The sequence below is a fragment of the Alligator mississippiensis genome, chromosome 4, assembly GCF_030867095.1.
Source record: "Alligator mississippiensis isolate rAllMis1 chromosome 4, rAllMis1, whole genome shotgun sequence".
NCBI classification, from domain to species: Eukaryota; Metazoa; Chordata; order Crocodylia; family Alligatoridae; genus Alligator; species Alligator mississippiensis.
The window spans coordinates 196,962,626-196,988,628 of NC_081827.1; the positions used below are offsets into that span (position 1 = coordinate 196,962,626).

Genomic DNA, 26,003 nt, shown 5'->3' on the forward strand with positions numbered 1-26,003 from the left:
TTAATTCTTTTTCATAACTTGCTATGGCAAAATAAATTGAAACCCTCTTTCTTTTAGGCAAATTTCCCCTTCCTGTTTTCAGCTAGTGTATAAATGGTCTTGGAAGCAAATATCTGTTTTGATAGTGCTGATCGTAAGCATTACAAAATGCTTGCCAAATCAACATGCATTGATAGACATTTTTACATCCTTCATACTCCTCCAATTTTTGCAAGTTTTTGGGTGAACACCTGTGTATGATCAAGTGAAAGCCAGTAATTCTGCATGGCTCTAAAACAGAATAAAATAGCTACAGATTCATGAGACTTTGTTGTAAGAGATATTGTAACCTGTCTGTGCTCAACTATAATGTTAATAAGGTATTTATAATAGATTTTTTTAAACTGATAAATGGCTTTAATTTAGGAAGTACAGTAACATATAATGGCTGTAGAGCCTCATATAGCATTTTCAATTTTAAAAATGTAAATGTTACATAGGTTTTATTGAATTTTGTTCTGGGGAACATCTTTCTTTTTCAAGAATTCTTCCTGGGAGGATTTATTTATGAGTAGTTTTTGTGCAAATATTCACAGCTTGAGTTTAGAACTGTGGCTAGGAGCATTTGGGGTGTTATTGTTAAAAATGTAACAAGCAATGTATAAGTGCTTAGGCTTGTGATGTTTTTGTATTGTGAAAATAGATCTTTACAGGGGAGTACTCTTCAGCTACAAAGTGCTGATCACCAGGTTTACATTGTCAACATGCTGCACAGTGTAGTTTATCTTTTGGCATGTTTTACAATTCCTCTTAATAAGAATTTTGGCATATCCATTAAAAGGTGCTTACTGTTCATTAATTAATCCAACTGGTCAAATGAATACATTACACATTTTTGAATGTATTATGTGTGACTGGTCTACCTGGATAGTATACTGCACGTTTACTAAATGTTTATTCTAATCCTATTTTAAAAATAACATATGAAGATTAAAAATATTTATAGACAAACTATGGCTCAATGAGCTAAAGGGGCATAGGTGGGGGAATAATGGTAGAACCCAAACAGCTTTAAGGCAGTTGTTATCTGTATACAGGGTGAAGAGAATGGACTTATTTGAACGGGAAGAAGAAATATAATACCCCCCATATCTTCCCCATTTTCCAGCAGCTCTTCCAAGGCCAAAGCGAAAGGAAGGCCTGATAAAAGAAAAACACCTCAGACGTCTCCAAAATTATTTTTATTTATTTGAGCTTATTCCTGTGTGGCAACCAGAAGTTTTCTGAAGAGGTGGGAATGGGGGTGGGGCTGAGATTGTATCTTGTGGCAGGCATGAGACACAGTAGATCAGAGCTAAAATGATTTATTTTAAATTAGAAATCAGGACAAGCAATATTGCTGTGTTAAATCATTGATCTTCCTTGCTTGAGAACTGAAAAGATAGTGGAGTCTCTAAGTCAAAATTGAAGCCTGCAGCTTCTTTTTAAATGCTGTGCTAACCTATCGTAGTCTGTTACCATCTGGTAATTTAGCTTTAGGATGGCAGTGACCCACAACACCTGCTGTCTGAAGAAAAATAGTACATAGTAAAAACTAACTCAACTGTAACAATAAGGGAAAGAGCTGGAGGAAAGAGTGGATGAGGATTAGCAGGAAAGAGGAAATAAGACTAATAGCAAGGGAGCAGACCCTATAATGGAAAGTGTGTTTGGAGAAAGAAGAGCACAGAAGGTATATCTTAAAACAAAAAGCAGAATGGACAGAGAAAAAAATGACCAGATGTTGGCTAAAAAAGCTATGATAATTTCCAGCATACATCCTCCTGGGGAGACGGAAGCAATGTAGTAGTCTTGAGAAAAGAATCAGTAGTATGAAATTGCTGCTGCAGATTGGAGACCTGGGCTAGGCACAGATGTTACACGTGATGGGTAACATCTCTCCCCCCCCCCCCCGCCCCATGAGCTGGCCTGCCAGGGACAGAGTAATTATTGGGGACTTCCCTCTCCCCACCAATCGGGGGATGGCAGGGAGAAGGCTTGCCCTGCCCCTAAACAAAGGCAAAGTGAAGAGCTGGACCTGGATGAAAACTAAACACCCCTCTCCATTTGAAATCAGGGGGCGGGGCCTCCAAAGGATAAAAGGGCAGCACACCCAGCATTGGCGAGAAGCGAATCCAACATAGGACCCAGAAGAAGGGGCTTCAAGAAGAGCTGGTATGAGCTGACCAGTGGGGTGGGGCAGTTGCCCCAGAAGAGCCCAGAAGCCAGTGTCCAACTTGGCATGCAAGGCGATGTGCAGGGAATCCCCTGTGAGGACTCTGGCCTTGAAGCCATGAGCAGTGGCTCAGCACTCAGGGCGTTGTGTGAGGGAATCCCCGGGCTCAGCATGCAGGGCAACGTGTGAGCTATTCCCAGCTGAGACTCCAGCCGGAGCTGCAGAGGCCAGCTTCTCTCAGTGCACAGGGCGGCACGTGGAGAATCCCCAGCGGGAAGTCCAGCTGCAGGGTCCCTGGACAGTGACAAGGTTGCAATGCAACCACCATCCTCCCCTCCCTGGCACATGGCTGACACCAGTGTGTAGGTCAGTACACAGAGGGTCCTGAGCCCGCACTAGGCAGCCCAAACCCCTAACATCTGGGCAGAAGGCAGAGGCTCTCCAGAATGGGAGAGAGCCCAGAGGGCCGACCGGGAGGCACCAAAGCCGTGAGCTGTGGGAGAGAGCTTGGGCTTGTTTTTCCTATCCCTGGCATGAGGCTGGGCAGCTGGCTTGGTGTGAAGACAACAAGCAGAGGATCCTGGAAGGACTAGAGCCCTGGAGCTGCAGGCAGCAGCCCAGGGATTGATAGCTCAGTGGTAGATTTCTTGCCTGCTATTTGGGAAATCCGCATTTGATCCCCACCCAAGGCGTCAGATGGGGTGAGTTGCTGGGAGGAGGGAATTCCCACTGGGGAGGAGGGTTCCTTTCCCCTCTTTTACCCTGCCCCACCAGAATGCTTGTGCCTCAAATTTTGTGGGGTCTGCTCCTCATATTTTGTGAACCCTGCATCTCAAGCTTGTTGTTGATTTGCCTCTGTTACATGTGTATGTTTACCTAAAACCCTATTTACTCCCCTCTGCTCCCCTGGTTTCCCCCCTCCCAGCTGCCCAGATGGGGGAGTACCATTATCTCCCAGGGTCCCATTGTCCTCCCCACAAATGTGTTGTACTCTAACCCTGTTCTTTTCCTATTAAACCCGTATATGGTTAAGTTCCAACTGGTCTTGGCTCTACTGTATAGGGGATGGGAGGGGAGCGGCTACCCCTCCCAAAACGCACTAGCACTTGCTAAGTCCCTTCAATTGGAGAGGAGGTACCTCATCTGAGTACTACCTGGGTTACACACATAAACCAGCTTAAGTGATCAGAAACTGGTTTAAACCTGTTAAAGAATAGAAGTTCAGTGCACATAAACCAGTTTCAAAATGGCTGAAGTTGGTTTAAGATAAACCTGGTTGAATGTAGTGTCAGACTGAACTGATTTAGGTCAAACCAGTTTATGATACTTCTGTCCCAGACCCTGGAGGTTGGTAGGGAAGCAGAAGATAAGTTCTGTGGGGAAAAGATGTTGCCCTGAGGGGTCAGGCCAATGCTCAGGATCTCAATATTGCACTGTTAGACAGGGCGTGGTATACAATTGCACATATACAAAACACACACAAATCAATTAGGTGCATATACACACACACTACCAACTCAGGCACATGCACATCCAAACCAGCCTAGGCACATGCATACTTATCACCAATTCAAGCACATACACTATACACCCCAATAGTTAGACACAGATCACTAATTCATATATCATGCACACAATGCCATACACACACACACACACACACACATACACTAGCAACTCAGATACACATACATTCAAAATAACCAGTCTAGGTTCATGCACACCTATCACCAATTTAAGCCCATACACACTACACACACCAAATTTAGACAGAATCAGTTACCAACACCTGCACATCCAATACACATACGTGGATTACTAATTCATATACCACACACACACACACAATGATATCTATATATGTATATATGTGTGTATTCACTAATTTGCACACATACCACCCACCTATGCATACACACAGGTGAGTTCCTAAGTTGGGTCTTGTGATGTGTATGTATGTATGTGCTTGGTGTACTTGGGATACCTAGGGAAAGGTTAAGGTAAGAAAGTAGAAGTGTAGGGAGTTAAAGTTACCAAGTCCGGGATTAGAACAGGTAGACTTCAGGGGCCTGGACTGAAGAACTGAGGCTCAGCGGTAACTTTAGGTTAATTGATCTTAATTGATTAAAAGGGAATGCCCAAAGCCTGCAGAACAGGGGAGCATGCCAGCACAGAGTCTGGGACTGGAGCCAGAGCTACAGGGGAGCTGAAAAGGTAGATGGGGAGAGGGGAAATGGGACTAAGGGAAAGTGTGGGTGTTAAAGAGGGGCTCTGGGTGTGGGGAGCCAGAGGATGGCTCCAGGGCAGCTAGAGAAGTTGCAGGGAGCGGTAGTAGGTGCTGGAAGCTGGAGAAACGCTCCAGCTGCTGGAGAAAACAGGACAGCTAAGAGGAGCTGGGAAGCTGTGGGGGGGGGTGGGGAGGGAGGGATTACAGAAGGTGTGGGGGAAGCCTGAAAACAGAGAGATGGACAGCAGAAAATCACAGGAAAAGCAGTAGGCAGCAGCGCAGCAGGAAAGCAGAGAAAAGCAACAGAAAGTCACAGGGAAAAGGCAGTGGGAATTGAGAGGAGATCGAGAAACTAGCGGAGAGGGGTGGGGGCTAGAGCTGAGAGAGAGAATGAGGCTGGAATTTAAGATAAGGAAGGGACTGGGATTCAGTAAAACATGACCCAACTCGGGGTTGCAAATGACAGCGGTTTTATTGAACAGGGGAGATGGTGTCACAATGGGTTCCCTTGCACCCAGACGCACACACGGACGCACGCACACACAATGGCAGCAGGGGTTAGAGAGGCTTGATGCAGGGGCTGAAGTCCACAGAAGTTCAGAAGGAGAGAGAGAGACAGAGAGAGAGTCTAAATTGTAGGAGGAGGTGTGCAGGTAATATCTACCTATCCAGGCTGAAAGGGGGTCCTTGTCCAGTAGGTGTTGTCCAGAGGGGGGTCGCCAGCAGGGCCTCTGGGTGGATAGGTGATGTGGCATGGTGCTGGTCCAGATGGAGAGGGCATCCCCCTGGGTCTGTCTTCCCTGCCCCTTTTTATAGGGGCAGACCTTGTGTGACCCTAGTGACAGGAGGCATGCCCAGGCAAGGGTCAGCCCCTGGTGTACTGAGCATGTGTGCTCCATGCAGGGATGTGCAGTTTTGGGTGTCTGTAATGGTGAAAGTTGCTGGTTTTGCAGGGCCCTTTGTCTTTCAAATGCTGGTCTTGTCTCTGTTCCTGAGTGAGGTTGGGAGGGGTACAATGAATCATATTGTTGCAACATGGGATGCCCAGGCAGAGGACAGAAGATGGAGGCTTGGCATATAAAATGGAAACTTGACATGACTTTGGTTCACTTACAAACACAGGTCTAAACCATACAAGATCCATATGAAACAACAAAAATCAATACGAAAATGATAATAATATAATATACAACAGTAAGAATCAATACAGTCCTAATAATAATACAATATAAAACAGTGGATATCCAAAACCAAAAACGTGTTACCAAAATAAAAATGTTTAAAGCTTATCCTATGTCTGAGCTCACTTATACTCATCTACAGGGAATAGAGAGGAAGATAAAAAGTCAGAAGTGGTTGGGGAAAGGGGAGGGAATGCATTTTAAAGTAAATAAAAAAAGAAAAACTGGGGGTTTTGCTACAAAGATAGAGTCCAGGCATAAAAAAACAAATGTATGATGAAGAAGATTCCATAAGCATCAAGAAGTCTGATGGTAAGGCTGAAAGAATAGCAGTGTGGATGTTGCAGAAAGTGGAAGTGACTGGGATTTCTGAAGAAGAGTAAACTCCAGGGAAAAAAGTCTTTTACTTTCCTAATGGGACAGTCTTCCCACATAGGTCCAGTTCCTCCAAAACATGTACCAAAGTCTTGTGTAAGCTTCTGGAAGCAGTGCGGAAGCTCTGATTCCTAAATTGTAGATATTTTAGTTACTGAAGTTAATCCTTGGTGGTCTTTATTGTGGTCCAAGCTAAAATAGACTTAGGGTTCTAGAAGATGGCTTTGCAGTCTGTATGCCTCAGGCTAGATCCCCAGCTGGTGTAATTTCATTTACTAAAATGGAGTTGTGCCAGTTTACTTCAGCTGAGGATGTGGCCTCTTTCATGCACTTCAAACAATTTTTGTTTCATTTCTGATTTCTATATACGGTAACTGTGTTTTGCTAAGCATGTAGTTAGAAATTTGGCAAGTTTATGCAGAACAACCCATATGCTGCCAGTTTCACACAATGTTTATGAAGCAACCCTTGTGGAAAATGTTAGGATAAAGGAATAATTGAGAAAAATATCTGATGCCGTTAGCAACTTTTTAGTCAATATGGAATAAACCAAGACAAAACTGAGATTCAGTGAAATTCACACCTCAGAGTTAGAAAAATCTGCAAGACCATAAGATTCATGTAGTTCATATGTTTGTAAAGTGCATTGCCATTGATTATATATAATACTTATTTGAGGACTACTACATGTGCTACCTGGTATAGTGGATATTATTTTACTATCTTAATCCTACCTCTGAAGTGGAACTGTAGTGATCTTTGTAGAAAAAAATAGCAGTTAAAATATCACTGAAATAACAATTTCAACTGAATGAATCCAGGGGTTTCAAAAGATGAACCCCCTCCATAATGTCTAATATCTGTATCTGAGAAAATGAGCATTTCATGCTCACTATTTAAAACACTGAATTAGCTGAAATGTTTTTATAGGGATGGTGGGGGGAAAGGAGGTGGAAAGAAGCTGAGCAAGGAAAAGCAAGGGAATAATTTCCTTTATTAGATATATTGATCTACCATCACAGCTAAATTTTGCTTGCAGAGGAACTGGTAACTAAGGGGTGTGTCCATACACTCACACCAGTCTCCAGAATATTGCAGTAGTTATAAAGGATTACCACAGTAAGTTCTTAAAATATCAGGGTTTTACGCTATTAATACTGCATATCCCATCTCTTTTTCTTCTTTCAAACCACATTGATCTTTGGTATAACACTTCTATTTCTTTCTGTTTTCAAATCTAAAAAATCACTTTACTATGAAGCTTTCTGGGGATTGGCCATATTTTCCTCTCTCTCCTTTTTTTTTTAATCACATTTTAAACAAATAAGCTTTTCTCTAAGAAATAGCCATGAAAAATGTCAGAAAAATATAAATGAATGGCAGGATGCATTGTTTTAAACAGAACAATTGTATGCAAATAGAGGGACTGAGTGTTCATGAGCTTGCAAGCAGGCATGAATTTCATTACCCGCACAGGTGTGCATCCTCCATCATCATCCAAATGTCTGAGTTTACTGGACCATCCTTACCAAGCTCTGCATGTGTGTGTGTGCTTATGTGTGTACGCATACATGTACAGAGGCACAACTGGAAAAGACTATTCCTGGAAAGTCCTTCTGCCCCCTCCTCCCTGTCCTTCTTTGCAGGACTGTGGTTTCAGCAGCAGTGAACTCCAGCTGCTTCTCCTGCACTGCCTCATGCTGTTGCTTGACAGAACTGCATTTCCTAGGATGCCCTTCACTCACACATGCTCCTGTGCCAATGTAAATTGGAGCTGTAAATCCAGAAGGTTGTAAAAGGAGGGGGAAATGAGGAAGGGAGAGAAAGGCCCACTATTCCATTCTGGGCCCTTTAGGCAGTGTCCAGGTCTTATGCCCTACTCACCCCACCCATCCTTATATTTGTACATCTCTCATTTTTTAAAAGGCAGTAAAGTATTCATTTAGATTTGCATGAAGACATTTTCACATTTTTTATAAATTTCAAATTCTAGCATTTTGTCAAAGTTGAATTCCCCAATGAACTACAGATCCTTACGCCTTACATTTGGAGTGAAGATGTAAATTATATCTTTAACCTAACCTTTATGAATTATGATACATTTCAACATGTCTTTTTTAATTAAAAAAAAAAAATCCTAAAAACCTACCAAAACAAGGTATTCCAATGCTCACATTTCTATGCCTGAGAAGAAGATAGGAGAATTAACCAAATATATAGACAGTCCTGTTCTGTGGGGCTAGGGACAGACATTCAAAAACCCTGAAACCTGAATTGAACCAATCTGAGGTGGATAGATATTCCCTTTTCATTCCAGAAATGCAAGCACATGCCTGCAGTTGCTTAGGCTAGAAGCTAGGGGCCATAGCCTTCCCTTCCTTTCTACAGTGCTGAGCTGAGGGGTGGGGGCAGGGTATATCCAGGCCCTGGCAGGACACTCGGATTAGGGAGGGGTGTAAACCCCCACCCTGCCTGCACAGTCCCAGGTTTTTCCCCACTTGCTGCTGAAGGGGCAGGAGTGTTGCCAGACCCGAGCCCCCAGCTAGCACTCTGAGGCAAAGGGAGTGTGTGCAGTGCATGCATCTCTTAATGATACTGAGTTTTTCAGTCTCCCTCTCCCTGCTTCTTCATACTATCTGCAAACCTAACAGGGCTGCAAACCAGCAGGGGGCTAATAAAACCACAAGGTTTATCAGACCATCAGCAAAACAAAAGCCTCTCTCATTAGTTCAAGCTCATCTTAAACAACTTTTCCCAGGACAGGAATAGAGGGACATTACCAGCTGACCTGTTGATTAGCTCCAAAAAGCCCTAAGCAGACACTGTTCTGCCTGTGAAATTGGAGACACACAGGCATCTCTCAGCATTAGCTAGCATACAACATGCTTAAGGTACATAGGGCTGGGGTCCATGCTGTGGGAGATGGGAGGGAGGGGGGAATCCCTGCTTGAACAACAAGGGGGGTGGGGAGGGGCAGGGGGATGCAAGGCAGACCCTGCTGTGCCTGCAGTCTCTCCCAGAGCTCTGGCTAGGGAGGAGAGGGGCAGGGCCAGCCTGTTCTGTGGAGCGGTGAGCACAGCCTAGTCCAGCCCAGCCCAGTCCAGGGCTGCAAAACATCTGGGATGCTGGGGGACTCTGATTTATCTTAAACCAGGAAGGGGCCAGAGACAGATATGGCGTAAACCAGTTTGAACCAAATCAGGTAAGTCTGATACTACATTCAACCGGGTGTATCTTAAACCAGTTTCAGCCATTTTGAAACTGGTTTATGTGCACTGAACTTATGTTCTGTTACAGGTTAAACCAGTTTCTGATCACTTAAACTGGTTTATGTGTAATGTCTGTCCCTAGCCTAAAGCATTATTGAAAAGTGTTCAGATAATACAGTGATGAACATAATATAAGAACTTATATAAAGGAGAACAATGTTCATTATTTTTCATGGGCTTGATCTAAGTCCACTGATTTCAATAAAGGGTTTTCATTGAAACTTTGAATTGAAGGGCTTTCAAATGTGTCATGGTAGCAGAGCAAAAATGTCATTGAATTTATATAGGTAAGGTAAGATTATTAGTTACATTTTAATTTTACAGGGTAAGCTATTATGTATTTGAAGGATATTCCTCTACCAGATTTCAATAGTTTTAAGTAAATCACACTTTAAGACTAAACTACTTGACACTGTCCCTTGAAATTAAATTGTAACCATGTCACTCACTTCCTAAAATCCTAAAGAATTGCAAAGCTCTAGAGCTTAGCTCTAGTATAATGTAGCCATTGCCAATCCTTTTTGAACTAGGTTTTTCATTCTTCTTTATGGAATTAGCAAGTAAAGGCATAAAGTAGAACACTGAGCATCCATTATACAGAAAGTGAAACCTTTTCTTATTTGCTATATTGGAAAATAATGTTAGGAAAATTGCATCTTTTGTATATGCAGATTTTTACAGATTTCAATTACACGAGCTCTGTCTGAGTCATGAATTGTAATATACTAAAAAAATACACTATTTAGCAATTTTTGCTGGTTTTCCATCATCTAACTGTAAAAAGGAAAATAAGATACAGTACTGGGATAGTTGCCTAGCTGGTTGAATGCTATTCAGCAAGTTTTTGACACACCCACACACTCTTTCCTCATACTTAACTAGTTACATTTTCCATACAAGATACCACAAACCTAATATTCCTTTAAAAATAACAACTTGGTAATGTTTAATGAAGGACACTTAGATTCCCAAGGGTGAGATTCCTTTTAAAATAGATCATGTTTCTTCACAGAACCATGAAAAAATGTTTTGCAGCTTTTGCAGCCTAATGTTGACTTTCTCTGCAGCCAGATAGTTTCTTATAAATTAAACCTTTAACTCGAGGAAACCAATCAGTCACTGTTAGGCTTTGGGAGATTTATAAATACTTTGCCACATACAACTGAATATCTTTGGAAGTATCTGATCATTCTGACATATAGATAGTTAATCTGAACCTAAAGAATGTAAACTCAAGAACTGTACTCACGACTCAATTCTAAAGACTAAAAAGAGGATGAAGAAATGCTTTGAATCTGTTTCATCTGCTTCAGATAAGTGATTCTGACATAGGATTTTCCAAGGCAGAAAATAAGATAGAGCAAGATGGAAATCTTTTAGGAATATGAGAAGCATCATGAACAACAAATACTCACTTTATAATGAAGGATTTTGACAGCTAGGTACAACCATCCATGAAATATGGTTACCCAACAGGAAGATGGAGAAGGAGCTGCCTGTGCAGCTGGAGCTAATTTGTGAACAGATATAATCTTTGTTATCACACAGCAAGACAGAAGAACAAGCAAATGAATAAAACAGCAAACCAAAGAGAAGAGTATCTTGAAGATTGAGCAGACGCTAAAGTGGCAATAGCTTGAGCATGTTGCAAGAAGAATCAATAGAAAATGTATTTCCCTTATGGTAGAATACATACTAATAGATAGCAAGTGCAGAAAGGGTCACCAACAAATATGCTGGAAAGGCAGGCTCAAAGGCTAGATCATAAATTTGATCTAGGAGGAAAGGATTTTTGGTGACACAGTCTTGAGTTATTTGTCTTAAAGCAAACAAATAAAACTGATGGTGATAGCTAAATGCAAAATCATTCTAGCTTATTGAGATTATTTATATTATTATTTATTTGTATTTAAATAAAACTATAAACCACTTTAGACCACAACTGAGATCAGCGCCCCATATTAATGATACTGTACATATGCATAGTAACAGAAAGTCTGTGGGCCAAATAGTTTAACACCTAAATAGATCAAACAGAAAAGGGAAGTATAATTATCTCAATCCTACAGATTGGGGACTGAAGCAGAATGACTGAAGTTTACACTACTATCTCTGTGCCAGGCCTAAAAGCACCACCAAGAAGCACATCCTATTCCTGCTGTATGCATATCAGCTCACAGAAGTTCAGCAATGAAGAGTGTCTCTGAGCATATGCCAAAAAGCATGCCTCAGAAAGAGCATGAGAGTGGCCCTGGGCACCCACTCAGCACAACTCTGAAGCAGCAACCTTGCTTCATTTCTGGGATTTGGCATGTACAAGGTATGAAGGCTTCTCAGCAATTCTCCCAGACTTGGCACAGAGGCAGTGTAGAAGAGATATTAGTGAACTGCCTAACACAGGAAGAGTCTGGCACAGCTGGGAACTAAATCCAGTTCTGCAGAGTTACAGTACCAACACCTTAACCATTACACCAACCTTCCTCTCTTATTCATTCACAAAAATTTTCAAAGAAAAAATTCAATAATTAATTCTAATACCTTAGGTAGCTTTGATGTTTAACTTCACATCAAAAATATTTCATGTAGTACCACATGATGTACTAGTTAAAAAATCGCATTGTATAATATAGATGAAACATGTAAAATAGATGAAGAACTGGGTAGTTGCCAGATCTCAAAAAGTAATGCTTGTTGGGAATTGGCACTAAATGACAGTTCACAAGAATTGGCACAAGGCCCAACAATTATTCAGCATTTTAATCAGCGATTTGTTAGTAGATATAAAATTATCACTGATAAAATTTGCATATGACAGAAAGACCAGAGAAGTAGAAAATAATGGGGACAGGGCTACCATGCAGACTGATCTAGATCACTTGGAAGGTTGGACCAATTTAAACCAAATCTATATTAATACAACCAAATGCAAAACTGCACATCTAGGAACAAGAAATACCAGCCATATCTACAGAATGGGGAAGTAGGTCCTTAAAAGATGACTTGATCATAGTGTGAAAATACATTCAAGAGAAAAAATATCAGCTCTTTCATCTAGTTAGAAAAAGATGTAATAAGAATCAATTACTAGAAGTTCATGATGGGCAAATTCAAATTAGAAATCAGGCTCAAATTTTTAAGTGAGAACAATTAACCACTGCAAGAAAATACCAGAAGAAATAATGGGTTCTCATCTCTTGATGTTTTCAAAGCAAAATGGATGGCTTTCTGCAAAATATGTTTGAGCTAAATACCAGTTACTGTGTTCCAGTTGTGGGTAATTCATTGAAATTTGAGGGCCTGTGATATGCAGGTCAGGCAAGATCAGGGGTTTTCAACCTTTTTTAATAAGTGTACCCCAAGGGACCGGACCAGGGGGCAGGGTGTCGGGCACAGCTGGATGCAAAGTGGCAGCAGTGCGGGGTGGTGGGTGGCGGTGGCTGCCTTATGCAGGCTTTGTCATCCCCCCCTGGCCCTGCTCCTGGGAGGTGGTAGCACGGGGTGCTGGGTGGCAGCACTCTGTCCCTGCCTGCCTACATGTACCTCCCAGGGCCTTCCCAAGTACCTCCGGGGGTATGCGTACCCCTGGTTGATAAACCATGGGCTAGGTGATTTAATAGTTCGTTGTGGCCTTGAGCTCCACGAATCTATTGTTTGACTGTTGTTTACCAAATTTTTGTTAATCTGTTATCATTTTGGTATCTCCATAAATTAAAATGTCTGAGACTCTTACCAAGGAGGGCTGGTATTTTGATACTGTTCTCCAATATGAAGTCCCATCTGCCACACATAAAATAACCCATTTATTTGATATTAGCTATACCTGATGGAACTAAGCCTACAGATCAGGTCCTGAATAGATGAATGGAAAGCTAGACTTTGCAGAGAGAATATCCCATCTCCTGGCTTGAAACTTCAGTATAAAGTAAAGTTTGGGACTTCAGACATCAAGCTAAAACTTACCTAGAAAAATCCTTTTGAATATAATAGGATATAACCATTCTGTAGATTTTTTCATCATCCTTTGGAACTTAAAAAATAAATTAGTTCCTGCTATAGGATGCTTTAGGATTGCTTTAAAGAAATCACAGGAAGATTGGGGTTTTTTGTTTGGTTTTTTTTCCAGTTGAGTATTCAAAAGCCCCAGTAATGCATAAACCATGAGTCTGGTCCCCTACATTTTTAGCTTCTCTTTAAAAAATCTTGAGGTTTTTTTAATAATAATTTTGGATGGTATTTATTGCCTTCTAAATTTTGAAATTTTAGAGTACAAGACCCTGTACCTTGACTTTAGCAAGGCTGTTGATGCAGTCTCCCACAACATTCTCACAATCAAGTGAAGGAAATACAGGGTGGGTGAATGGACTGTAAGGTGGATAGAAAACTGACTGGATCATAAGGCTCAAAGGGTAGTAATCAATGGTTCAATTCTAGTTGGCAGCTGGTATGAAGTGGATCGCTGCAGCAGTCTGTCCTGGGGCTGGTTTTGTACAATATCTTTATCAATAACCTGGAAGATGGGATGGAGCGCACCCTTAACAAGTTTGCAAGCTGGGAGGAGTGGTAGATACACTGGAGGATAGGGTTAGGATTCAGAGACTTCGACAAATAGGAGGAATGGACCAAAAATCTCATGAGGTTCAATATGGACAAGTGCAAAGCCCTACACTTACGACCGAACAATTTAATGCACTAGTACAAGCTGGGCACCAACAGACTAAGCAACAGCTCTGCAGAAAAGGACCTGGGGGTTGCAATGGACAATAAAATGAATATGAGCCAGCAGTGTGCCCCTGTTGCAAAGAAGGCTAACAGTATACTGGATTGCATTAGTCAGACCATTGCCAGCAGATTGAGAGAAGTGATTTCTCCCCTCTACTTGGTCAAACCACATCTGAAGTACTGTGTCCAGTTTTGGGTCCCCCACTATAGAAAGGATGTAGACAAATTGGAGAGAGTCCAGTGGAGGGCAATGAAAATGGCTAGGGAGCTGGGGCACATGACTTATGAGGAGAGGCCAAGGGAACTGGGCTTTTATGGTTTACAGAAGAGAAGATTGAGAGGGGATTTAATAGCAGCCTTCAACTCCCTGAAGGGTGGTTCCAAAGAGGATGGAGGTAGACTGTTCTCAGTGGTAGCAGATGACAGAACAAGGATGAATTGTATCAAGTTGCAGCAAAGGAAATTTAGGTTAGATATTAGGAATAACTTTCTTACCAGGAGGGTAGTAAAGCACTGGAAGAGGTTATCCAGAGAGGTTGTGGACTGTCCATTTTTGGACGTTTTTAAGAGCTGAATAGACAAAACTTTGGGTGGGATATAGTTGGGGATGGTCCTGCTCTGAGCAGGGGGTTGGACTAAATGACACCCTGAGGTCCCTTTCAGCCCTGATTTTCTATAATTTTATGATTTTATAACAGTTTCACATAGGTTCTGTGCTAAGAGGTAGATATGGCACTCTACTTGTGACCATATCACGTATTATATTATAACATTTAGCCCCAGAATTATTTTCTTGAGTGGAGCATAAGATGAAAAAAGACTGATGGAGATCCTAAAACAAACCACAGGGAGAGAAAAAATTTGCTCATTTAATCTATCAGTCTTAATAGGATAGTTCTGGTTTTATAAATAGCTCAAATATGATGTTGTATTTTTAATTAAAGTTATGGTACATTTTTATTACTTAGTGGGAGCATCTACACATGACACTATGTTGCTGTAGTAATGCACTGCGGTGATGTAGTATCGGCAGGCACAAAGTGTGATGCCGCAGCTATGTCACCATAGTAATGTAGTCCTTCATTATAGCACGTAGCTATGGCAACATAGCAGCTAAAAATAAAGTGTGCACTGCCGGCACGGCACTATATGGGCTGTTACTGCGCCATAATCTAGTACTTCCTTTAGGCACTGTTGTTACTGCACTCCTAAAGGAAGTACTAAATGATGGCACAGTAACAACAGCACCATAGGAGTACATGTAGATGCACCCAGTGTTACCCATTGTGATGTTCACAGAACTTAAATATATTAGTATCAAAACTTAAATTAATTTGTGATCATTAGATAAGAGCACCCTGTCCAAGTTCGCAGATGATACCGAATTATGGGGCAAAGTTAATATGCCAGAAGGTAGAGAACGGATCCAGGCAGATCTGGACAGGTTGGAAAAATGGGCAGAATGAAATAGGATGCAGTTCAACAAAGACAAGTGCAAAGTGCTCCACCTGGGCAAAAAGAACCACCAACACAGGCTGGGGGATGACCTTCTCAGCAGCACAGTGGCGGAAAGGGATCTCGGAGTCACAGTTGACTCCAAGATGAACATGAGTCCTCAATGTGATGAAGTGATCAACAAGGCTAACCGCACTTTATCCTGCATTAGCAAATGCATGATGAACAGGTCCAGGGAGGTGATGCTCCCCCTCTATGCAGCACTGGTCAGGCCGCAGGTAGAGTACTGTGTCCAGTTTTTGGCACCGTACTTCAGGAGGGATGCAGAGAATCTTGAGAGCGTTCAGAGTAGGACCATTCGTATGGTCAGAGGCCTACAGGCAAGGCCCTATGCGGAGAGTCTGAGGGACCTAGATCTCTTCAGCCTTGCAAGAGAGGGCTGAGAAGTGATCGTGTGGCTGCCTATTAATTCATCGGTGGGGGGGGGGCAGCAGGGACTAAGAGATGCTCTATTTACTAGGGCACCCCCTAGAGTAACTAGGAGCAATGACCACAAATTGATGGAGAGCAGATTTAGGTTGGATATTAGAAAGAACTTCATGGTAAGGGTTGCCAGAATCTGGAATGGGCTTCCAAAGGAGGTGGTGCTCTCCCCTACCTTGGGGGTCTTCAAGAGGAGACTGGACAAGCACCTGGCTGGGGTCATCTGACCACAGTGCTCTTTCCTGCCCAGGGCAGAGGATCGGTCTTAATGATCTACTGAGGTCCCTTCCAACCCTAACATCTATGAATCTAACTGGATCTCTCTTTCCCTAGATTTCTGTAGCTCAAGGAAAGTAGCAATTTTCAGTAGGCTGTGCCTTTAAAGCTCTGTCCTTAATTTCTGATTAATGAATTTGGATCATAAGTTACATGGAGTTGGTTTATGCCTCATTTCCATAATGAACGAATTCAGTTATGTGGTGAATAAACATTAAAATGAAAGCTGTTTGGTTTGTCCACAAGCACGTAGCCTGAAAACACAATATGTCTACTCTAATAATTTGATCTGTAGGAAATAAATAAACAGCAAATGCAAGCACCAGTTTGTAGCACGAATATTGGCATGAGGAGCGTAATAAATAAAAGGCTGGACCAGGCTATTATAGTGTCACCAGCTTGCCTGAAATATTTAAGTCCTGGAAATGAATTAAGGTGTCAAACTTCCTCAAGATTTCTGGGGGGAAATTTTGCAATACATGTATTTTTCCCTCTGGGGTTTACATTAGAGCTGTGCAAGTTTCATAAAGCTAGCTACAGACTGGCTCACAGTTTTTCTACTTCCCTCATAGTACTGTATTCCAGTTTTTTTTTTCCTATAATATCATGTAACCAGCCATCTGTAACATTATGCTATGTTAGTGGTTATGGATAAACACAGAAATTGTATTTGCAATACAGATGAGGTTTTTGTACAGAAGAGCTAGTCCTGAACTCAAGTAAGCATTCCTGCAAATTTCTCCATTTATGTTCCACTTCATAAATGCAGCATGCATCTTTTATATACATTTCTACTTATTTGAAATGCAGAAATCCTTGCTGTTAAGCAAATTAGAGGTTTTTACTATTTACCAATTCCTTTTTCCCTTGTACACATGCTCAGTATCAATCTATGTCTCTGCTCAAGAGGGTAAATTAGTTTAAAAGGTTGTGGAATTTGCAGAAAAGTAAACTTTCCCTGCTTGGACTTAAAAATTGGACTCGAAGGGTTACATTAAGATTCCCTTATATCTTTTGGCTTGTAAAATTGTTTGTAGGTTTGGCTTTAAACCAGAGATTCTTTTATAAGTCTGACAGTGTCTGCTGAAGGATGTTCAGAGATAGCAAATACAGGAGGACTGCTCAAATAAATGTTTGCTTTGTTTTCTAGTTGTGCTATTTGTATTGCTGTAGTTAAGGTTATGCCCCAGTATTTGTTATCTAAACCTTTGTTTTGAGAGGCTCATAAAAATGTACAAGCTGCAGCATGGCACACAAGGGTTACAGGATTTCTGTGCAAGAGGGGAATTTTCATGAGGCACAGTAAGACATGGCCACGTGCAGTATCTAGGCTCTGCCCTGGTGGAAGGATTTACAGCTCTCAAATCAGAAGTTATTTTATATTAAAATAAATGACACAGAGGCAGTTAATTACCAATGTATCTTCACTACCTCTTATCCAGGTCACACTTCTAAAACCTCTCCCTCCCCATTAATGAACAGCTGTTTATTCCTTTAATAAGCAGGACTCCATGTTCATTTCAGCTGAAAACAGAAAAAGAAACTATCAGTAGAAAAAGTGTCTTTCTCAAGTCTACATGTATACCTGTCACAGACAAATTTAAACCTAGTGCATGTCATTTGTCCCAATGAGGCATTTAATTGTTTCCCTTTTGTGTATAGAACAAATTTACAATCTGATTTCTCTCCAAGAAAGAGGGGACAAAATAATCTGTAATAGAATTGCAGAAAACAAGTATAAATATTATGCAATATTAATATCTTAATCTTAATAGTAATATACCATTGGAATCAAGGTGGGCATTGCACATAACTCTGTGGTATTCTATTTTCATGTTCGATGTCATGTTTTATGATCATGCATACATGGCATTGTTTTAAGCAATGGGCTGTAATTTATAAGCAGAAGGCTGGGTGGATTTGGACCTTATAGGCTAAATCATTGATGTATAGCATAAGCTTTCGTAAGCAGAGGGCTTACTTCATCAAATGCTGTGAAGGGATTGCAGGAAGCAGAGCTGCTAAATAGAAAGTAGTGATTAGAATACAAAGGGTAGGGAAGGGGGGGAGGAAAAAGGAGGAGGCACTGCTGAGAGAGACAAGGTATGAAGGAAAGAGAAAAACAAAGTGGTTAACCCATGAAAGGTTCTCAAAAAGCTAATCCAGGTAGTAGGATAAGAAACCATAGTTTTGGTTTGGACCACAGTTTATTCAGTCTGTGGCTGATTTCTTGTTCCACAGTTTCCCAGTGTAATAGATCTTAATTTATCTTATAGTGAGAGTTTATAAAGTTATATATGTACGTACGTATGCACACACACAAATACACACACCATATTCAGGCTTTTACCCATGCAGAAGTACTACTGGTGGACATACATATTTCTGGCAGCATGGCTCCTCCTTCTGTGCCCAAAAAATAAGTGTTTGAGACCAAAACCCAGTTGATTTTCTTAGATATGGCTCTAAAAAAAATTATGCTTAGAACCAAGGGATAGGATTTCTCTCCCTTAGATTTCATCTTACCTATTTGTAGACTTCAGAATTCTGGCTGGCTAGTGAGGTGTCCTCTAGGGATTCTTCTTCTTAGTACTAGCGAATTGCCCATCAAGAATGACGGGAAGGGGGAAGCTCAATAACCCTAACCCTCCTCCCCCACCCGTGCCACTGTCACCTCCCAGGAGCAGGGTGGAGGAGCTTTCCCCTCCATCCTCTCCGCCACCTCCCCTGCTCCATCGCTGCTGTCATGGCAGCTCTCCACCACCTCCAGTGAACGGGGGGGGGGGGGGGGGGGGGGGGGACGGGACCAGGCCAGCATTGCTAGTCTCACTGCCCCACTCCATCCCCTCTGTCCCTGCTGACATGGTGGTGCTCCATCGCACTGCCACCGCCTGTCCATAACACTCTTGGAGCACTCTGGTTGGTTGTTTCAGTAACCAGTCAGAGTCCTCCAAGAGCATTATGGACAGGCAGACAGATGGACTAAGCCCTTTATTATATTAGAATTCTGCATGGGATGCAGGGATCTGAAGAGTTCTTGGCTCAACAAACGTATATAATATTTGCAATCCCTATGTTAGGGCATAGAGGTAAGTGTCTTGAAATACAGTAGGTCTGGCCCTCTCAGGTTTCAGAGCTCTTGTAAAGACCAAAAGCAGTTTTTTGTCCCTTCATGAATTCTACTAGCTTTGGGAGGGGTTTCTTGCCTTCCCCTGAAGCATTAAAACATTGGTCACAGCTAAAGCTGAGGGGTTTTCACTGGGGTGCGCTGATGCTACTGCTGGCACTTAGGAAACTCAGAGATTCTGTTTAAAGTTCTTGCTCTTCTGCGCAGGATAATACCAGTCATCAGATTTGGGGTAAAAGAGAATTTTTTGGCCCGGTGTCAGACTGGCAAAGTTTGCCTTCCTCTGTAACATGGTCCTACCCCTGGGATCCTCTGAGCATATGATTTATCTGTCATTGCAGTGCTGTGGGATTTGGCAGTTCCCCTGTCATCTCTGTTTCATCTGTGCCATATTGTAGGATGTTCTTGGGGTTTCTGGTTTTGTGTCTTATCATTTAGACTAAGTACAGACATTCAAAAAGCCTGTGGTGGAAGCACTCTAAGTATAGCGCTTACTCAAAGTGCTCTAGATTAGGTCGGGACTGAACAGAACACGTGTGCTCGGAGCCTGCCTGCAGTAACTGCGGCCAGCAGGCGGGGGCATTCCTGCACACCTCCCAGGAGGCTTCAGGAGAATGCTGAGCCCACACAGCCACCCCTGATTGGCCAGCAGGGCCCTCTCCCCAACCCCATCAGTGGTGGAAAAGGAGCCCCTCTGCCATCCAGACCCCCGCCCAGCTTGTGGGCCCAGGTCTTGGTGGGGGCCAGACCAGCTCCACAAGGCAGAGAGGCTCCATTTCCCCACCTGCAGCCAGGAGCTACACCACTTTTTGACAAACTGGGAACTTTGTGGGGGGAGGGAGGGAGTGGTAGGGAGGGAAGAAACGGAATCTCTCTGCCAAATGGATCCCCCACCAGCTTACAGGCTTGGGTCTTGGTGGGGGCTGGGCCATGTCTGTGCAGCAGAGAGGGGAGATTGGGAGAGCTGCATGACAGAGAGGCTTCGTTCCCCTACCTGCAGCCAGAAGTTCCTGGCTGCACCACTTTTTTACTGCACCAGGAAATGTAACTGGGCAGGAGGGTAGAGAGGAGCCCCTCTGCTGCCTGGACCCAGCCTGGCCCCCACCTAGACCCAAGCCTACAAACTGGGGAGAGGATCTGGCATGGCAGAGATGCTCCATTACCCCAGCTGCAGCTGCTGACTTTGCTGCTTTTCGCTGTACTGGGAACTGTATCCAGGGAGAAGAGGAAGTAGATCCTCTCTGCTACGAGGACCCTTGTCAGGATTCTAGTGGCAATTTTAGGGATGACTCGGAAAAAATGGTTGCTTCAGAATACAGAGGACTGGAATTGATGTCACAGAAAGCTCTTTCCAGCCCAATGTTCCTGTGTTACTGTGGTCTTATAATAGTGAAGCGCTATGTCTTGACAACACATAATGCTAAATTAAGTTGAATTATGTTAATTGACATTGCCGTTAGCCATAACACATTTTTAGGGCTTATCTGATCCATTTTAAGACGACTGTATGCTGAAAGGATGCCACTAGCAACTCCACTGTCCTACTAAGGATATTGGGATTAGACCTGGTAGAAACTTGGAACATTCTGTCTATGAGACATTTCAACATTTCAAAATTGTAGAACATTATTTTGGGGGGTTTTCCAGTTGAATATTTTATTATTAATATTATAGTTTTATTTTAATATTTCAATCTTTTATCATTATTTCATGACACAGCCAGTGTCATGTCTACTCAAGATATTTAATAGTATGATAACATAAAATATTTGAATTGTGCCACTATCTTGATATTATTTTTAAAATTATTTAGGACAACTGCTACTTTGCAGGCTTGAATATGTGTTTTGGGTTCCCAGGACCTGGTGGGATTTGTAAGGAGCTGAGATTGAATAGGGAGTTAGGGCAGAGCTGGTTGTTTAAAAGATGGATTTTATTGAACAAGCAGTTCAAGGGAGCTCATGGATAAAAAATGCCAACAAAAGAAGAAAAGGGGAACATCAGAGTTCTGGCTGCATACCAGAGCAGCCAGCTATAGCAGTGAGTGTCGTGGGGGAAAAGGAAGGAGCAGCACAGTGTGGGATGCCTGAAGGACCAGCCAAACCCACAGAACACTTGGTGTCCACATATAACACTGAATCAGTTTACAGTGGAATGTTTCAAAATAGTACTTGATTTTCCATGTTCACTTTTGAAGCATTCCAGGCAGATTTAAACCAGTTTAAGAGGTGTGTATAGGTATGGACACACAAATACTTCAAGCCCTTTCAGAAGAGGAAGGTTTCAACAGGACAGCAGCTGGTTATGTGTGAATGAGCAGAGAACAATTCAAATGCAGCAAAACTGCTCCAGGTTTAACACTCTTTTATCCATGGTGCCAGCTGCTGCTTTTTTGAAACATTCTCCCTTTGAAAAGGATCAGAGTTCTTGTGTCCCCAGCCTGCATATCCACATCAGGTTTAAACCAGATTTAAACCATTTTAAGTGTTATGTGTGTCCCTACCCTTGAGGTAATTGATTCAACTGGGGAAAGAGGCTGAAGGTATAGTTGTTACAGTTAGCACTTCTTAAGGGCTCTTAAAATGGGAGTATCAACACATTAAAGCTGGAAAAGATGAGCTAAGTACCCTCTGGGCATCTCAGAGATCATCATTTTCTGGGAGAGGATTATCTCTTGCTCATCTCAGGCAGACTGTGTGGCAGAAACATTAGACTGCAACATAGTGCCAATACAGCATCCCAGGAGACACCTCTCCCAGCTTCCCTACATGAATGCTCTATTCTCCAGAGCGTTAAGAGTGACAGACAGCAGCCTGGAGAGTCCCAAAGAGTAAGAATTCCCGCCCCCCCATCCGATCGCCATTCAGGGCTTACCCCCACTACTCCTATTCTGGGCTCACCCCTCCCCCCACACCACTTTCCAGCTTCCCATTTACTACAGGGAAGCTCCTGTCCTGCTCCAGGAGCTGGGCTCAGCCTGGAAAGTGGCAGGCAGACAGGCACCCTGTCCCTGCCTGCTCCCAGGATGGCAAGAAACACCCAGAGGGAGCAGGGAGAGGGAACCTACTCATCCACCACTGCTGGTCTTCTGGGCTGAGCCCAGCCCCAAGGTGTTTCCTGCCAGCCCAGGAGCAGGCAGGAAGGGAGAACCCACCTGCTACTGCCACTCTGCAGGCTGACCCCAGCTCCCACACAGCCCCTTAAGTGGGACAGGAGCTTCCCTGCAGGTGAGTGTGGAGCCAGGAATCTGGGGAGAGCTGGGAGAAGCAGCTGCATGGGGCCTGATCTGGGTTGGCAAGGGCCAGTCGAGGTAACACAGGCCCAATCCAGACAGGCCATAGCCAAAGTGGACCTGATCTGGGCTATCAGGAGCCCAATTCTGGAGCAGAAGAGTCTATAATGCTGTCAGAGAACCTGTGAGAGGGGCAGGCACAGAGTGAGGTCTTAACTGTTTGTGTTAGAGAGGGTATTAACCTTTAGGCTAGGGACAAACCTTCAAAAAACCTGATCCTGAATTGATCGAATCTTTGCAGGTTAGTCTACCTTGGCTGAGCTAAATCAGTTTGTAACTGCATAGACCTCCCAGACATTCAGGCACATGCCTTCAGTGGCTCAAGCTAGAAGCTGGGAGGCACTAGAGCAGCCTTTCCTTCCCTTCCACAGCACTGAGCTGAGGAAGGGGCATGGCCAGGCCCTGGCAGGATGCTCTGATTAGCCCAGCAGGGGATTGATAACAGTGGTTATCTCCCTAACCCAGTGTTTATCACCCCATTAAGAAAATAAAATAACAGAGGGATATTACCAGCTACCTGTTGATTCTGCCTTTGTCCATCTGCCATAGCACGGACCATAGCCAGCATGTGGTCTGCTAGCTAATACACAGACACCTCCTCAGCAGTGCAGATGGGAGGGGGGAATCCCTGCTTCTCAGGGAGTGGTGGGGGGTGGTGAGGTACAACCTGCAGTCTCTGCCAAAGCTGCAGCGAGGGAGCAGAGGGGAGGGGCCAGCTCTGCTGTGGAGCAGAGAGTCCTGCCCAGCCCAGACAGCATGCAGGGATGCTGGGGGACTCTGGTTTAACTTAAACCAGGAAGGGGCCAGAGACAGACTTTGTATAAATCAGTTTGAGCCAAATCAGTTAAGTCTGATACTACATTCAACCAGGTTTATCCCAAATCCATTTCAGCCATTTTGAAACCGTTGTATGTGCACTGAACATCTGTTCTGTTACAGGTTTAAACCAGTTTCTGATCACTTAAACCGATTTATGTGTAATGTCTGTCCCCAGCCTTAATGTGTGACTGCTCACAGCAGGTACTAACTTTAACACTGCCTAACATTCCTTAGAGTTAGCATGTGCTAATTATAAGATGTAACTACACCCTCAGTTTTGCCTAGCTTAATACTTTTAACCATAGCCAAAACTGCAAGCAAACAGCTGGTGGCACATCCTCAGCTGGCAGAAATCAGCATCTGTTAACTTCACTTTCTACCAGTTGATATACTGGATCCATTATTTTTTGCCCAGTGGAAAAAAGTAACATTTCCATGTGTCATTTCAGCAATGCAGTGTGCCCAATCCCCTCATAATTCTTCAAGAAATATATGTGCTTATGAGAATTCAGCATTGAGATCACTAGCGGCAAGAATGTGTTACTTCTGTAAAATATCGATCTGTAAAATATCAATACATATTGGCAATAGACATAGCAATGAAAATAAAGTAGAATTTCTCAAGGCAAAAGAACAAGGATTTTTACTAATCACTGGCAAATCATTTTCATTTGATTTTATTTTTTTAATTTGCTCCTAAGTGAGAATTGATTTAATAGATTTCCCCAGAGTCATACACTTTAAATAAAGGGGTGCACACTGGAAACGTATAAGGTTTCCCCAGTGCACATAAAAAAAGAAAAAAAAGAAACCACTGTGTATTTGTAATAAGTGCATGTATGACAACATATGTGGAAAATATGTTTTAAAATGTTTTCAGAAGCAGTATTCACGTTTTATACAAAATGACTCTTAACACCTGCAGTCTGGCATGTTAACATGTACCCATGAGTGTCAGAGTTAGCACTAAATTATCTTACTCTAAATATAATAGGTGTAAACTAAATGTGCTGTTATATAATCAGTGGCAGTACATTTCCTAATTATATCAACACAGAATTGCAATGCACTATTTTGCACAGTGTTGTTATGACAAGCATTACCCATTTTTGACAGCATTACATAATTGTAAAATACATTTCAGGTTGATAAAAAATAAAACCCTCCAGTGGCTTTTAATCTCCCTCTCTTACATTATCTGTGGTTCAAAGCTATGTATGTTATATATCAAGAACACCCCTTCACAAGGGTATTTCCTTTACAATTTCATTTAATAATGAAAGTGTTCTTCTATGTAACTAAGATTGGAAAGGATTAAATAAAAACCATTCTTAAATCAAGTAACATAAACCTAGGCTGCATCTAAATGCTGAAAAATTTAGTAGCCAGAGAGGGACATGTTTATTAGTCTATAATATTTAAACTGATAAACCATTACCATTTTGTCAAGTGGAATATATGCTAAACATCTTCCTCTGTAGATTGTCTCAGCATGGGCTGTTACTGATTTTAGACATATCTGGCACTGCAGATTTTTTTTCCCTACTGAATTTCAGTGATTTAAAAGACTTTGGCCAGGCCAAAGGATGTTAGCCATTCAGTTTAAAGTATTGTTATGGAAGTGAATATGGTTTTAAAGAGCAGTAGATTAAATTCTAATGTTATGGAAGCTAATGGAAGTATAGCCATTGACTTCCAGATTTCACACTGAACCTTTTTTATCCATTTTTATTCTTGGTAAATTGCCTCTTTCCAGACCTTGTTTTTTTCTCTTCTCCACAGCTTCCTTGTTTCCTATATTTGCAACATGATAAATGAGTGACAAGTAATATAAAATAGACGTTATTTTATTTTACAAATTACATTTCATTTCTGTGCCATAAGACGATAGCATATAAGTAACATCTACATCGTAAATGTATGTTCCCACTAATAAAACATCCCCTTTTGCAGCCCTTTTTATCCAAGGCTCAAAAAGGGATTTGGGAATGCTGATAAATTTCATCACCTTCATGATACAGGAAAATGTTAGTATCTCCATGTTTATAGAAGGGAAGGGAAAATGAAGAGGGAGCTGCACTTTAGGTTCCATATCATTTAAGGACACTGAAAGATACAGGGAGAGGGAGGGTAGGAGCTCTCTGGAGAGAAACTCTAGTTATTAGATGGAGACCATAAGAAAACTTTCAAAAGGCACTGAGAACTGACTGTTCAGAAGGTGCTTTTCAGAAAGCCAACAATTGCCTTGTTCTGGAAAACAAACTGAAATAGATCAATGAAAATGTCAACTAAAGGACACTGCAGTCCTGTAAAACCTTAAGCATGTCTATGTGGCACATAATGATACTCATACTAGCTGAGTGCAGTGTCTTGGGTACCAGAACCAGTATAGCTATACTCTAGCCAGCCAGGGAGAAGGGGAAGGATGCATAATAATTTTCACTGCCCAAAATTCTTCAGTTATGAGATAAGTCTGTTTCAGCTTACGATGATCCTGAGGCTGAGCAATGTTCTGTTATGCCAGATATTCAACTCTGTAGCTCTAGGTGTGTGTACCTGGATTTGTTTGATATGGTCTGATGTTGC

General features: G+C 42.3%; 1 protein-coding gene across 1 annotated transcript in view; it reads left to right on the forward strand.

The window, feature by feature from the left end:
* TMEFF2 (transmembrane protein with EGF like and two follistatin like domains 2) overlaps positions 1-26,003 on the forward strand; it is a 228,098-nt gene that overhangs the window by 160,690 nt on the left and 41,405 nt on the right. The gene's annotated exons all lie outside the window — the stretch shown is intronic.